General features: G+C 38.1%; 1 long non-coding RNA gene and 1 pseudogene across 1 annotated transcript; both read left to right on the forward strand.

Annotated features, from left to right (window-relative positions):
- Window positions 1-890, forward strand: LOC111472620 (annotated as a pseudogene).
- A 5,884-nt stretch (window positions 891-6,774) lies between these two features.
- On the forward strand, window positions 6,775-7,889 carry LOC111472631. Its single transcript, XR_002715465.1, has 3 exons — window positions 6,775-6,860; window positions 6,957-7,046; window positions 7,832-7,889. It is a non-coding gene; the product is annotated as an uncharacterized LOC111472631 (long non-coding RNA).
- Window positions 7,890-16,344: the final 8,455 nt, after the last annotated feature.

Raw genomic sequence — 16,344 nt, forward strand, 5'->3', positions numbered from 1 at the left:
TATGGAAGCGGATCTACGCAGGGAGAATTGGCGAGTGAAAAAATGGTTGTAACTTCGAGGTCTGGAGCGACGACGCCGTTTCCTGGGGTCGTGTTTGGTTGCGGACATAATAATAGTGGAACGTTTAATGCCAATGAAATGGGATTGATCGGATTTGGAAGAGGAGCGATTTCCTTCGTTTCTCAGGTATATATATATTATCAATTTCAATTATTAGTAATATTTTTAAAAACATTATTAGCATCTTATTTAAATAACTATAAAGTTCTAATGTAACTTCATATTCACAGATAGGTCCATTGGTCGGCGGTAGAAAGTTCTCCCTTTGTCTGATGCCATACAACACCGACCCGAGAATCTAAAGTAGCCTCTCTATCGGGTCGGGTTCTGAAGTTAAAGGACCCGGAGTCATCACAGCCCAACTCGTTCGAACATCCGACCAGACATCTTACTCTCTCACCCTCACGGGAATCTCCGTCAGAAAAACCCTCGTTCCGTACAGTACGTCGGGACCTCCGGCCAAGGGGAATGCGGTTCTCGATACCGGCACGCCGCCGACTCTCCTCCCCAAAGAATTGTACGGACGATTGGCTGCTGAAGTTCGGCGGCATATCCCGTCGAAGCCCATTGACGATGATACTCTTTGCTACAAAGATAATTTGGGGGATTTGGTGATGACTTTGCACTTCGACGGCGGCGTGGATCTGCGATTGAGTACGGTTCAGACTTTCAATAAGATGCCGGATGGGTCCTTTTGCTTCACCGCGATGGGTGTTGACGACAAGGACGCACTCATCGGGAACAGTATGATGACAAATTTTTTGGTTGGGTATGATATTGACAATATGACCGTGTCGTTTAAGCCCACTGATTGCACCAAAGCTGGTTGAGATTTTTTGGGCCTCAAAACAATACGTTATTTTATAACTATTATTACTTTCCTCGTAACACTTTTGAGGTGACGTTAAGTTTGTTTTATTCATAAAATTTGGAAAGCATTTATTAATATATGCACAACTATATTCTACTTTAGTCAATATTCTTTGATTTCTTTTTAGTAATTTTCGGTAACAAATTTTAAGGTAAAATTAGACATTAATTATTAATTATTTTTATTTAAGTGGTGAAATAATATAATTAAATTTACTATAATTCAAGAGACCTTTTACGATTTCCAAAATTTAGGCACAATGATGGAATCGATGTCGAAGATTTGAGAAAGGAGATTACGGTTTTGAGGTTGGAGGAGAAGAATCTGATAAAAAATCGACACCGAAGATCTGAGAATCCTCAACCTAAACCTTCAGTAGTCCAAGGCAAGGTGCTTTCACGAATCGCACCTCCCTATTTCGTCAAAAACGTCTAAGAACTTAAGATTAGTCCGCGAATGTCTAGATCGAGATGTTTATCGAAATTTTGGTGTGCTAGTGACGTTTTTGAGTGATTCTTGTACTTTTACCCTCAAAAGTGTGATTTTCGTAAGTTTTGGAGTGAAAGTGGTCGAGATTTCCGATCGAATCGATGTTTCAAGAAAACACTATTTTCGGTAAGAACTCGTATTTTTCTACAAATTCGAACTCGAATAATAAGACGTGTGATTACCAAAACAATATAAGAAGCATATATGGGAGAAATAGAATATGAGTTCTACAATATTTGTGAAGCGATTCGGATTATGAATTGGAAGATTTAAAAATCGAAAGAAAATGGATTGAGAACGCTAAAAACTCACGTTTCTCGAAATTTGGAAAAAACGCAGGAGGAAGAGAAGAACGCCGCCAAGCGTCGGCCGGCGTACGGAGGAACGCAACAGAATCGGTGTTGGACACATGGCGCATTTCGGCTGGTGAGGCATGCCCCGTTCACAATTGCACTTTTGATGGCAGCGAACTTGCGATTGTGCGTTACTCACTTTCCAACGCCAAGCAACGTATGCTCGAGCCTCTAGTAATAAGGCAACCTAATCCTCAGCCCATCGATCCAAGCTTTTATTTTAGCAAGAACCCTTGAATCAAAGTAATTAACACCTCCTTATGCCAAATTTGGATCAACCAAGAGATAAGGCTAGAATTAGATTACCTCTTACGATCGAAGATCTAGAAGTAAGATTTGAAACCTTGTTCTAAATTGAGTCACTCCACAATTTAACTTGATCAAGGCTTGATTGAATGGCTCGGGTGCAATTCTACCAGAAGAATTGCTTGAAACTTAGAAATGACAAATATGATGCTCGGATTTCTAAGGGAAACGTCTCAATTTGAGATATGAATTACATTCATCAACGAATCTGTTTTTTTACATAACATATTGTGGGTATTTATAGTCTCTCGACAAAAGACGTTTGTGGCCGGGATTCAATCCCGATATGTTTATGGACGGTATTTATTCTCGATCCTCTTTAATCTCCCCAAAGAATAAGTCAAATTGACCATTTGACTTTTACATAATTTATAAAATTAAACATAGTTCTTCTAACAAATGTTGATGTGCTTGAGTGGTTAATGCGACAGACTTGAAATCAATTGATCTCTTCGTGCGTAGGTTCATGACATTTTTCTTCTTGGCAATAGTCCATTTTGGAACATCGTGATTCTTATTATCTTCCCCTCTTAAGAAGGATTCGTCCTCGAATCAGAAAAAATCATCACCTTCTTTTCGTCACCTCCTTTTGAAAAGTTTTGATTTTTATCATCTTCCCCCTCTTCAGAAGGATTCGTCCTCGAATCAGAAAAAATCATCCCCTTCTTTTCATCACCTCCTTTTGAAATGTTTTGATCAAATCTAAATGCTTCACTCACAAAAATATTAGAAGAAAATTAGTAGGAATAGGAAGCAAATGAAGTGTACTAAATCCATAAACAGTTCTTGGCATTATCCATAAATCACCTTCTTTCCGTCACTTGCTTTTGAAATGTTTTGATCAAATCTAAATGCTTCACTCACAAAAATATTAGAAGGAAATTAGTAGGAATAGAAAGCAAATGAAGTGTAGTAAATCCATAAACAGTTCTTTGCCTTATCCAAGCTCGACATGATCAAATCTAAGTTTCTTTGTAATTCTATGTAGTTTAGGTTGCATGTAGGATTTTCAAGCTCGACATGATCGATCTTGCTTGTGGAGTGATTCGAATCTCAAGCAAGTGTTCTTGCCTTGAGATATTTGATCAACAAGAATCATTCAAGCTAGACATGATCGATCTTGCTTGTGGATTGATTCGAATCTCAAACAATGTTCTTGCCTTGAAATATTTGATCAACAAGGTAATCCGAATCTTACTCCCCTTGTAGTGGTTCCTTATCTTATCAACAAATATCAATCATACAATATACTTCAATGACGATGTGAAGAAAAGGTTGTCAAAATTATCAAAAGATGTTTCAATGCATGCCACATTGAAGAAGAGTGAAGTTTGATTGTTATAAATTTTAATTATCAAAAGATGTTTCAATGCATGCCACATTGAAGAAGAGTGAAGTTTGATTGTTATAAATTTTGGGTGGGAAAAGATGTTTCAATGCATGCCACATTGAAGAAGAGTGAAGTTTGATTGTTATAAATTTTGGGTGGGTTACGATGTTTCAATGCATGCCACATTGAAGAAGAGTGAAGTTTGATTGTTATAAATTTTGGGTGGGTTACAATTTAGAGTTTTTTGCCACATTGAAGAAGAGTGAAGTTTGATTGTTATAAATTTTGGGTGGGTTACAATTTAGAGTTTTTAGGACTTTTAATTTAGTTTAGGTTACAATTACATAATGGTTAATTTAGGCCAGTAAGCATGAATGTTTCATTTTGAGGCTATATAAAGCCATGTATGTTGTATTTGTAACAGACTTGGAAAATATAGTAAAAGAAGCATTTGTGCTCTTCTTTAGCCAATGGCTAAGTTTCTTTGCAATTCTATGTAGTTTAGGTTGCATGTAGAATCATTCAACCTCGACATGATCGATCTTACTTGTGGAGTGATTCGAATCTCAAGCAAGTGTTCTTTCCTTGAGATATTTGATCAACAAGAATCATTCAAGCTAGACATGATCGATCTTGCTTGTGGAGTGATTCGAATCTCAAACAATGTTCTTGCCTTGAGATATTCGATCAACAAGGTAATTCGAATCTTACTCCCCTTGTAGTGGTTCCTTATCTTATCAACAAACATCAGTCATACAATATACTTCAATGACGATGTGAAGAAAAGGTTGTCAAAATTATCAAAAGATGTTTCAATGCATGCCACATTGAAGAAGAGTGAAGTTTGATTGTTATAAATTTTTGGTGGGTTAATATTTTTCAATGCATGCCACATTGAAGAAGAGTGAAGTTTGATTGTTATAAATTTTTGGTGGGTTAATATTTAGAGTTTTTAGAACTTTTAATTTACTTTAGGTTACAATTACATAATGGTTAATTAAGGCTAGTAAGCATGAATGTTTCATTTTGAGGCTATATAAAGCCATGTATGTTGTATTTGTAAGAGACTTGAAAAATATAGTAAAAGAAGCATTTGTGCTCTTCTTTAGCCAATGGCTAAGTTTCTTTGCAATTCTATGTAGTTTAGGTTGCATGTAGAATCATTCAAGCTCGACATGATTGATCTTGCTTGTGGAGTGATTCGAATCTCAAGCAAGTGTTCTTGTCTTGAGATATTTGATCAACAAGAATCATTCAAGCTAGACATGATCGATCTTGCTTGTGGAGTGATTCGAATCTCAAACAATGTTCTTGCCTTGAGATATTCGATCAACAAGGTAATCCGAATCTTACTCCCCTTGTAGTGGTTCCATATCTTATCATTTGGTATCAGAGCTTCAGGCTCAAGATCGGATATATGTTTCCTTTGCATTTCTTTTCAATTTGATTTTTATTTATTTTTATCTTTTTAATTTTTGATCGACCTAGAATTCAAAATTCAATCTTTGCTCTATTTCAAATTTTGAGAGGTGAGAATGAGAGATTCATTTGTGTAAATGAGTGCAAACAGGGTGGCCTAAAATTCCTTGAGTGTATACACGTGAGAGAGTGTTGTGAGGTCCTTTGTATTTCCATAGCTTATTTTTTGCAGCAAAGTTTCACAAATAGATTCGAGGACGGATCCTCTTGAAGAAGTGGAGAATGATATGAACCAAAAGGCATCAATCATACAATATACTTCAATGAAGATGTGAAGAAAAGGTTGTCAAAATTATCCAAAGGTGTTCAATTCATGCCACATTGAAGAAGAAAGAAGTTTGGTTGTTATAAATTTTGGGTGGGTTATAATTTAGAGTAGTTTAGAACATTTTATTTACCTTAGGTTACATTTACATAATGGCTAATTATGGGCATTAAGGATGAATGTTACAACTCTTGGAATGCCTTTAGTGGTTTCATTTTGAGACTATATAAAGCCATATATGTTTGTTTTTGTAAGGGACTTAAAAAGATATAGTAAAAGAAGCATTTGTGCTCTTCTTTAGCCAATGGCTAAGTTTCTTTGCAATTCTATGTAGTTTAGGTTGCATGTAGAATCATTCAAGCTCGACATGATTGATCTTGCTTGTGGAGTGATTCGAATCTCAAGCAAGTGTTCTTGTCTTGAGATATTTGATCAACAAGAATCATTCAAGCTAGACATGATCGATCTTGCTTGTGGAGTGATTCGAATCTCAAACAATGTTCTTGCCTTGAGATATTCGATTAACAAGGTAATTCAAATCTTACTCCCCTTGTAGTGGTTCCTTATCGATGTGGGACTCGTTGGCACTCTTTTCCTTCCTCCAATCGATGTGGGACCGCCCCCAAATCCACCCCCCTTTGGGGCCTAGCGTTCTTACTGGCACACTGCCTCGTGTCTCGTGTCTACCCCCCTTCGGGGAACAGCGAGAAGGCTGGCACATCGTCTGGTGTCTGGCTTTGATACAATTTGAACAGCCCAGATCCACCGCTAGCAGATATTGTCCTCTTTGGGCTTTCCCTTTCGAGCTTTCCCTCAAGGCTTAAAATGCGTTTTCTAGGGGAAGGTTTCCACACCCTTATATATGGTGATTTTTTCTCCTCCCCAACCAATGTGGGACATCACAATTCAGCGGAAAAAAAAAACGGTGAGGGTCGTCAGGCGAGCTGAAAACTCCGACGAACGTCGGAGTTTTAGCCCGCACACGACCCACAAAGGGCGGCCGAGGGTTGGGATGCCACAGATCTTGTCCCCGACCTTCAGCCACCCTGAAATGACCTGTAAAGTAACGAAAACGGTAAAAATGAGAAGGAACAGAAAACCTGACCGAATGCCTGCGAAGCCGAACCATACGAATCGACGTCAAAACCTCCATTCAAAAGTAATCCCAGAACCCTTTACACACATTAGGAGTAGGTTTTAGATGAATCCCTTATGCTTAACACCATCGACAAGGAAGACGGAATGTCGGACTTCCTAACTTCTCTAGATTCGGGAGTGTGAGGTTCTTACAAATGAAATCTGTACCAAAAAACGGGGTTAGGGTGAAGAAGAATCTCGGGAACGAAGGAAAAAGAGGGAAAAAGGACGTCGAAACGACGTTGTCGAGGAGAGAGAAAGGTCGCCAGAAAATCGCGTAGGCAGTCGGGCGAAGAGGACGAAGTCTGACCCGAGGGTCGGACCCCGCAATTCGAACCGAACCCAATTCCCTTCGGTCGGCCCAGAACCTGACGATTCCCGCGGCCCAAACCGCATAAGCCAGCCCGCCTGCATTTCTTTCCCATCACCGCGCACAGCCCGTCACCCATGAATCGGCCCATCACCACGCACGGCCTGAGTCTCTGGCGGCTTATTCGGCTCAGGAAACCTATTTTCAGCCCGTTTGACACCATTCCGACCCTCCCGGACCGGGTTTTGGCCCTGTTTAAGGTAAAATGGAACATTTTAAGGTCGTATTTCACAAATTCCAGTTGGGAATCTATTATATTTGTGAAATACTAACGAAAGCGACGAATGAATCATTAGGAACCAACCACCAACGGACGCGTAGGACGTTCACGAGGAGCTAGGAGCTTACGTTATATTCTAGGGAGTACTTCGGCTAAGGCCTACCAAGTAAGTGGCTCACCCGTCGTAGGTTATGCGTTATTTACTGTATGTTGGCACGTGCCTGTGGATTTGCACGTGTCATTAAATTGTATGCTAGTTTAATGTGCTTAAGTATGAAATCATGTGAACGTGAATGTATGCTGCTTAGTTTGATGTGATATGTTATGCATGTGACGATATGATTATGGTATGTTTGTATGGAATATGTGAATGTGAACCGCATGAATTGTATGACATGAAACACGGTAAACTGTCTGGAATCATAACCTCGATAGAAATGTGTATGAAATGTGAATTGAAAATGAGAATAACATGAAGCATGGAACATGACAGGGGGGTTATGGTTATTAAAGATAAATGTAGAAATAGGGGGACCTCATGCATTATGTGTGTTCATGCATCTGGGGGGATACCCCCATCCCATCACGAGGGTGCGAACGTGTACATCCAATGGCAGAACAACGATCGTTATGCATTGCATAGCGCTGCCGTGACAGTTCTAGTTTTAACGGGTCCCAGCATAAGGGGCTCCCAGAGTATGCCCACCAGATAAGGACAGTTGCCCAGCAGTGTGCGAACTAGCTGGTGAGCCCATACTCGCATGTTTGGGCTGTGTGTAGAGTATATGATACACGTCCATGATTACCCGTTAGGATTGCACCATAGGAAAAACGAAACGAAACAATAGGTCCCATCATTTCATTGCATGTAATTGTTGCATAACCCCGATAGGGGGTCACTTACTGAGTATTCTAGAAATACTCAAGCCTTGTGCTACTTTACTTTTGCAGATAAAGGCAAGGCACCCATGTGACAACGACGGCGACATCGTACACCTCGCGACCGTGGCACATGCATAGGGTAGTTGTTTTTTTTCCATTTCATAGTCTAAGTTGATTCGGTTTGCATCACTAGTATAGGTTAGTATAGGTTGAGTTGTATTTGCATAATAAACCATAGGGTAGAATTAAAACATTCATTTCAATTTTCGTTCCTTTTTCCCTTGTAATCATTTTCTCTTTCACGAGGTAATAAAAGGCGAGTGTAAGTCGCATTTATGAAAAGGGCCCATTTAATGTATATTCCGCATTCCAAGGTATAGTAATGACCTTAGATTAAATAGGTAAAAAAATTATAGGGCCGTTACAGTTGGTATCAGAGCCAAGTTATAGATCTTGTAGACTAGCCTACAGAGTAGGCTTGGCATGTTCCACAGTCCAATTACCGGTGCCCCGTCGTTGCCAGGTATGCCTTAAGTAGGATGAAGGATGTATGATCTTTGTGATATATTTAATATGGTTGGCTTTAAATGATGCATGACATGATACTGTATGAAAATGTGTTGTGATGTGAACTGATGTAATGCATGTCTTTACGTTTTACGTTATGATATTTATGTTTTCTTCTATATGAATTATAAGATAGGATGTAGTTATAAGTCAGTCATAAACTTAGCTAGAACCCTTTTCTTGGCTTCTAGAACCATGCCGCACAGAGGACGTAGAAGAGGTAGGAGAGGGTGAGGACAACCTCCCATTAGGAGAGGGGGAAGGGGAAAAGCCGATAGAAGCTCTTCCCAAGAGGGATCGACTACCGGACCATATGCGTTTGTACCACCTCCTGAATACGCACCTCCCCCACAAACCGTACCACCTCCTGAATATGCACCTCCCTCACAAATCGTACCACCTGAATATGCACCTCCCCCACAAGCTGTACCCCCTCCTGAATACGCACCGCCCCCTCAAGCTGCACCACAGGCCGGGTTAGACCCCGCACAAGGTTAATGTTGGAATCCCTCCAAAAAAACTATGCAAACTATGCTAGACACACAACAGGCCACGTTGTTGGCTACGCAACAAGTCACGGCAATGGCAACGTAACCAGCCAACACAACGGCCCCGCAACCGGTGGAGGCAGTAGCCATACAACTGGTCAACAACCCGCATCCGGATAGGGGTGCGAGTTGGCTAAAGGATTTCAGACAGTATAACCCCTGTCCTTTTGTCAGTTCAAAGGAACATCCCGCAGTGGCTCAGATGTGGATCGCAAACATGGAAACGACCTTTGAATCAATGAGATTCCCTGATGAACATAAGGTGGCGTGTGTGACATATGTGTTAGAAAAAGATGCAGAAGTGTGGTGGTCGGATAATAAACAGAGCATCAACTCGGGCGGAGGAATTACAACGTGGGAAACCTTTATGGAAGCCTTTCTAAAATATTATTATCGAAAGGAAATCCCTATAAAGAAACAACAAGAGTTTAACCACTTAAACCAAGGTGATCGCACGGTGGATCAGTATGATCAGGACTTCATGAGATTGAGAAGGTTTGCACCATCATTAGCTGACACCGAAGAGAAACAGGCAGAAAAATTTGTGTTGGGATTGAACCCGAAGACCCGCCGCATGTTAGAGGCCTTTAACCCAAAAACCTATGAAGAGGCTCTAAGGACACAGGGAGGAAACGCCCTGTGATGTCGAAACCACAGAATTCCAACCACCGCCCCAGAGACCTTGATATCAGAGTAGGCCACCAGCTCCACCCCCAATGGCCCGATACCTAGCAATGGAGAAGCCCCTGTGCCATAATTGTGGAATTATGAGACCGATAGGGAGAGGAGCTATTTTGATTTGCTAAGATCAGCTGCATCTGTGCACTCGACGTCACAAATAGAAATAAGAAAATCAGGGGCAGGGTCAACGAACACTCACGTCACGGAGAGCACGACGAGCTCTGATAAGAATCACGGTGTTTCAAATGGTCCAACTGAACCTATTACACGATCCAAGGCGAAAAAGATTCAACAAACATTAAAAAGTGTCAACAACAGGGTTTGAACCTACACGAGTGAAGCCTGATAGATTTTAAGTTTATTTTTTTAGCCACTTAAACATATCAACATTTATTGAAAGATTTTATTGTTTTTTGTTTTGTTTTCATTTTGCAATGGTCAATTGGTCAAAATTGACTTCATCATTTGTGGAGATTAAAGGGGATCAGGATTGAATCCTGGCCACAAACGTCTTTTGTCGGAAGACTATAAATACCGACAATATGTTATGTAAAAATCAGATTCGTTGATAAACGTAATTCAGATCTCAAATTGAGACGTTTCCCTTAGAAATCCGAGCATCATATTTGCCATTTCTAAGTTTCAAGCAATTCTTGTGGTAGAATTGCACCCGAGTCATTCAATCAAGCCTTGATCAAGTTAGATTGTGGAGTGACTCAATTTAGAACAAGGTTCCAAATCTTGCTTCTAGATCTTCGATCGTAAGAGGTAATCGAAGATCTAAAGAGGTAATCTAATTCTATCCTTATCTCTTGGTTGATCCAAATTTCGCATAAGAAGGTGTTAATTACTTTGATTCAAGGGTTCTTGCTAAAATAAAAGCTTGGATCGTTGGGCTGAGGATTAGAGATGCCTTATCAAGCTCAACTTCCACTGAAAAGTCAGAACCTCTTCGACTCTGATTTAGTCATTAATCAGCCGATGAGCCAGACCGGTGAAGCAAGCCAACTGATTATCGGACTCACTCAAAGAATGGATGAGAAACATAAAATCCCTATAGATCATTTCATATTTCAGTAGGAATCGAACCAGCACTAGCAGATCAAGTCACAAGCTTATACACAGACAAAATTCTACTTTTTGTTACATCTGTGGAGGTCCATAAAGAGAGGTGCTACACTCCGATTACACACAGAAAGAAAAGACTGATCGCCCTACCGATGAAAGAAAGATAGTGATAAGGTAAGGAACCACTACAAGGGGAGTAAGATTTGGATTACCTTGTTGATCGAATATCTCAAGGCAAGAACATTGTTTGAGATTCGAATCACTCCACAAGCAAAATCGATCATGTCTAGCTTGAATGATTCTTGTTGATCAAATATCTCAAACACTTGTTTGAGATTCGAATCACTCCACAAGCAAGATTGATCATGTCGAGCTTGAATGATTCTACATGCAATCTAAACTACGTAGAATTGCAAAGAAACTTAGCCATTGGCTAAAGAAAGCACAAATGTTTCTTTTACTATATATTTTCCAAGTCTATTTACAAATACAACATACATGGCTTTATATAGACTCAAAATGAAACTACTAAAGGCATTCAAAGAGTTGTAACATTCATACTTAATGGCCTTAATTAACCATTATATAATTGTAACCTAAAGTAAATTAAAAGTCTTAAAATACATTAATGAAATACAATAACTCTAAATTACTCTAAATTGTAATCCACCCAAAATTCAAAACATGAAACTTCATTCTTCTTCAATGTGGCATGAATTGAAATATCTTTTGATAATTTCAACAATATTTTCTTCACATCTTCATTGAATCATATTGTATGATTGATGTCTCTTGGTTTATATCAGATAGTGATTCGTCGATGTTAATGAAAGAAATTCTTCGTTTCACTTTCACGACATGGAGTAGAACCATGATCGATCGTGATCGTGAGAATTGGCTAGAGCATCTTGGCCCACGTTTTTCGAACGAACTCAATCGAACAGTATATGTGGCACATAAGCTACTCCACTAGACTATAGAATTTTGATGATATCTATCTAATTACATCCGGCGTATGATTCAGACTATTTTTGGGAGTGTAGGGAACAATACTTCCACTAGTTCCTTTGAGTTCTTATCTGATGATGATCAGTCTGATCCCAATATCCTGCCTTCCAAACTGATATGAACCACGACCAAGAAATTTCCATACCTCAAGGTCCAATTACAAGGACGAGAGCTAAGAAGCTACAACAAATCTTATACAGTTATATTCAAGCTATGGTGAGCTCATCAAAGAAAATTCTAGAAGACGCTGGAGACCTCTCTTATATGTTGTGCAAAGTTGAGCTTCAAGAAAGAGATGAATTAAAATGCATTTAAGTTGCATTTAATGAACTCCGCTGAATTTATGAAACTAGTCCAAGGATGAGTCAATAAGCACATTTTATTAATTGCATTATTTAATTACAGTTTAAATATTTGTTTGTCATATTTAAGCTAGTTTTAAATATAGGACTTAAGATTATATTGTAATCCACATAGGTTACTATATTCCACCATTAACTAGTCATTTTAATATGAAGGTTAAGAGTATTTTTCATTTACTAGCGCATTTAATTTGGGAGTTATATATCACATAGGTTAAGGTTGTAAGGGCTATATAAAGCCTTCTTTTCTTTGATTAGACATCAGATTTTGGAATTAAGAATAGAATTTCTATTTTTAGCTTTGTTGAGAGCTAAACTTTCTTTGCAAATTCTTGTGTTTAGAACTTTCATGTAGAGTCATTCTAGTGGTATTGATTAAACCTCTTGTGGAGTGATTTGAATCACGAGTTTAGAAACGAGTTTTCTTTACTCTTGATCTTGATCATCAAGGTAATCCGTTTCATACTTTCCCTTGGGTTGATTTTCCATATCATTTGGTATCAGAGCTTCAGGCTCAAGATCGGATATATGTTTCATTGCGCTTATCTCTTTTAATTCTCTTATAATTTTTTTCTCAGTTTGTGTAGAATGTTCATGTTCTATCACAAAAATATATAACAAAAAAAAAAATTCTTATGTTCTTTAAAGTGTTAGATCTGGATCTTATCAACACTATGTACTTCTTTAAGATCTTCTAAATCAATTTTCTTGTTGGTAAATTGATTAGATTTTGCCAATTAGAAGGAAAAAAAAAACCATTGAAAGAAAGAAAGCATATTGATGTTAAATGTCTTTCTTTTTGTCCTCTTCATTTTCTTTCTTTAATTCGTTTCTTTGTCGTTATTTGGATTGCTCCTTCAATACCCTTGTATATGTGTTGAGTGTGTTGTCTATTCACTTTGAATTGCACTTAGCTCTATAACATAGCTTGTCTCACATCTCAATTTGTTTTTTGGAGTGTGATTTGTGTGTGCTCAATTGTGAGGGTGAGTTTGTAAGGGAGTGACACATTATTCGAGTGTTGAGTGCTAAACACGAGTGAATACATGTGAGGGAGCGCTTGTGAGGTCCTTTTTTTTTTTATTTTACCTTTCTTTTGTAGCATGGAAAATCCAGACAACAATACTGACATTACTGATGCATGATTGAGAGAAGCCCAACAACGAACCATGGAAAGACTAATTCGAGGAATAGAAGAGTTGACTGATCGAATAGGCAGATTGGAGATTCAAAATCAAGATCGATAGAGGATTCCACTACCTACGCCCTCAACCGATACATATGAGGGCGACAATTCTGATCACCACGAGGATAATCCACATGTGGTTGGTCATGGCTTGATGCGAGGGAGAGACCATGGAAGAAGGTATCATAATTTAAACAAGGTAAGGAGAACATTGTTGCATATGCATTATCACGAAGGTAAGTCCTCCTCAATACTTTGAATGCTAGGTTGTTGGGTTTTTGAACACATAAAGGATTTGTATCAACATGACATGTTCTTTGCTCCTTTTGTTGAATCTTGTGAAAAAGGACTCATTGTGGATAATTACTTGTTGTTAGATGGATTTTTGTTCCAAAAAGGCAAACTTTGCATACCATCTTGTTCCATCCGTGAGCTACTTGTGAGGAAAGCTCATGGAGGTGGTTTAATGGCACACCATGAAGTTTCTAAAACTGATGATATGCTCTCTGAACATTTTTTTTGGCCTAAAATGAGACATGATGTTCATAGAGTTTGTGCTCGTTGCATAACATGTAAACAAGCTAAGTCTAGGCTTCAACCACATGGTTTATACTCCCCATTACCGGTTCCTAATGGTCCTTGGATTGATATATCAATGGATTTTGTTTTAGGTTTACCTAGGACTAGGAAAGGTTATGATAGCATCTTTGTTGTGGTTGATCGATTTAGTAAAATGGCTCATTTTATTCCTTGTCACAAAACTGATGATGCAAAACATATTGCAGACTTGTTCTTTAGGGAGGTTGTACGATTGCATGGCATTCCTAAAAGCATCGTTAGTGATCGTGATGTTAAATTTTTAAGCCACTTTTGGCGTGTTTTATGTTGTAAGTTAGGAACTAAGCTAGTATATTCAACTACTTGTCATCCTCAAACGGATGGACAAACTGAAGTTGTTAACAGGACCATGACTGCTATGTTTAGGGCTATTATTGATAAGAATCTTAAGACTTGGGAGGATTGTTTGCCCTTTATAGAATTTGCATATAATAGGGTTGTTCATAGCACTACTAAATGCACACCTTTTGAAATTGTTTATGGCTTTAATCCTTTAACACCTATTGACTTGTTACCCATACCGTCAAATGAGTTTGTGAAATTTGATGCAAATGCCGAGGTTGAGTTTGTTCATAGACTGCACAAGCAAGTGAAAGAACAAATTGAGAAACAAAATTCCAAGGTTGCCAACCAAATTAATAAAGGACGTAAGATTGTCATCTTCAAGCTAGGAGATTGGGTTTGGGTGCATTTCCGAAAACAAAGATTTCCTACTCAAAGAAAATCTAAGCTTTTACCACGAGGAGATGAACCTTTTCAAGTTCTTGAGCGTATCAACGACAATGCTTATAAAATTGATTTACCAGGTAAGTATGGTGTTAGTACAACTTTTAATGTTGTTGATTTGAGTTCTTTTGATGTAGGTGATGGCTTTGATTCGAGGACGAATCTTTCTCAAGAGGGGGAGAATGATATGAACCACGATCAAGGAATTTCCATACCTCAAGGTCCAATTACAAGGACGAGAGCTAAGAAGCTACAACAAACCTTATACAGTTATATTCAAGCTATGGTGAGCTCATCAAAGAAAATTCTAGAAGACGCTGGAGACCTCCCTTATATGTTGTGCAAAGTTGAGTTTCAAGAAAGAAGTGAATTAAATGCACTTTAAGTTGCATTTAATGAACTCCGCTGAATTTATAAAACTAGTCCAAGGATGAGTCAATAAGCACATTTTATTAATTGCATTATTTAATTATAGTTTAAATATTTGTTTGTCATATTTAAACTAATTTTAAATATAAGAGTTAAGGTTATATTGTAATCCACATAGGTTACTATATTCCACCATTAACTAGTCATTTTAATATGGAGGTTATGGGTATTTTTCATTTACTAGCCCATTTAATTTGGGAGTTATATATCACATAGGTTAAGGTTGTAAGGGCTATATAAAACATTCTTTTCTTTGATTAGACATCAGATTTTGGAATTAAGAATAGAATTTCTATTTTAGCTTTGTTGAGAGCTAAACTTTATTTGCAAATTCTTGTGTTTAGAATTTGCATGTAGAGTCATTCAATTGGTATTGATCAAACCTCTTGTGAAGTGATTCGAATCACGAGTTTAGAAACGAGTTTTCTTTACTCTTGATCTTGATTATCAAGGTAATCTGTTCCATACTTTCCCTTGGGTTAATTTTCCATATCACAAACAGTCAATCAAGCAGCACTGGCCGGCTATTCCATAGATGGCATAGAGCTCTTACACAGCCCCTAATAGTAAGACTAAACTATCAAAGGTTTGGTTTTCCGGTACAGTGCTTTCATCTTTCGTTTCTGCTCTATCTTATTAACTTTTGTCTGATCTCATAGAACTGCAATTCAGGCTTTCCGATCCGTGCTTGATCTTACAATCACCGACTCGAAATGGGCTATCAAAGAGCAAATGTCATCATATCTTCATCATTCGACTGGGCACTAGGATGTGAAGCTGTAAACAAAGATTCTCCCTTGTTAGACCGCCATGGCTCGGTACTGTGTCTATTAGGAGGTTATCTTGGAAGTTTGAGTCCAGTTTCTTCCTCTTCAAGTGTATTACATAACCTTCAACCAAAGAGCATAGAATCAGACTCTATAGAAAGGTAATGTATCACTGCACACTTTCAATATGTTTGTTTTAAGAATCAAACATCTTTTATTCTGTGAAAGAATCACGCACAATAGACTTGCTCCCCTGTATTGAAGAAGAATTCTGTACTTTTTCCCTCTAAAAGACCAGCAAATAACATTTGATATGAACCAAAAAACATCAATCATACAATATACTTCAATGAAGATGTGAAGAAAAGGTTGTCAAAATTATCAAAAGATGTTTCAATTCATGCCACGTTGAAGAAGAATGAAGTTTGATTGTTATAATTTTTGGGTGGATTACAATTTAGAGTAATTTATAGAGTTATTGTATTTCATTAATGTATTTTAAGACTTTTAATTTACTTTTGGTTACAATTACATGATGGTTAATTAAGGCCATTAAGTATGAATGTTACAACTCTTGGAATGTCTTTAGTAGTTTCATTTTGAGGCTATATAAAGCCATGTA

This window comes from Cucurbita maxima, unplaced genomic scaffold (assembly GCF_002738345.1).
Source record: "Cucurbita maxima cultivar Rimu unplaced genomic scaffold, Cmax_1.0 Cma_Scf00080, whole genome shotgun sequence".
In the NCBI taxonomy this organism is placed as follows: Eukaryota; Viridiplantae; Streptophyta; class Magnoliopsida; order Cucurbitales; family Cucurbitaceae; genus Cucurbita; species Cucurbita maxima.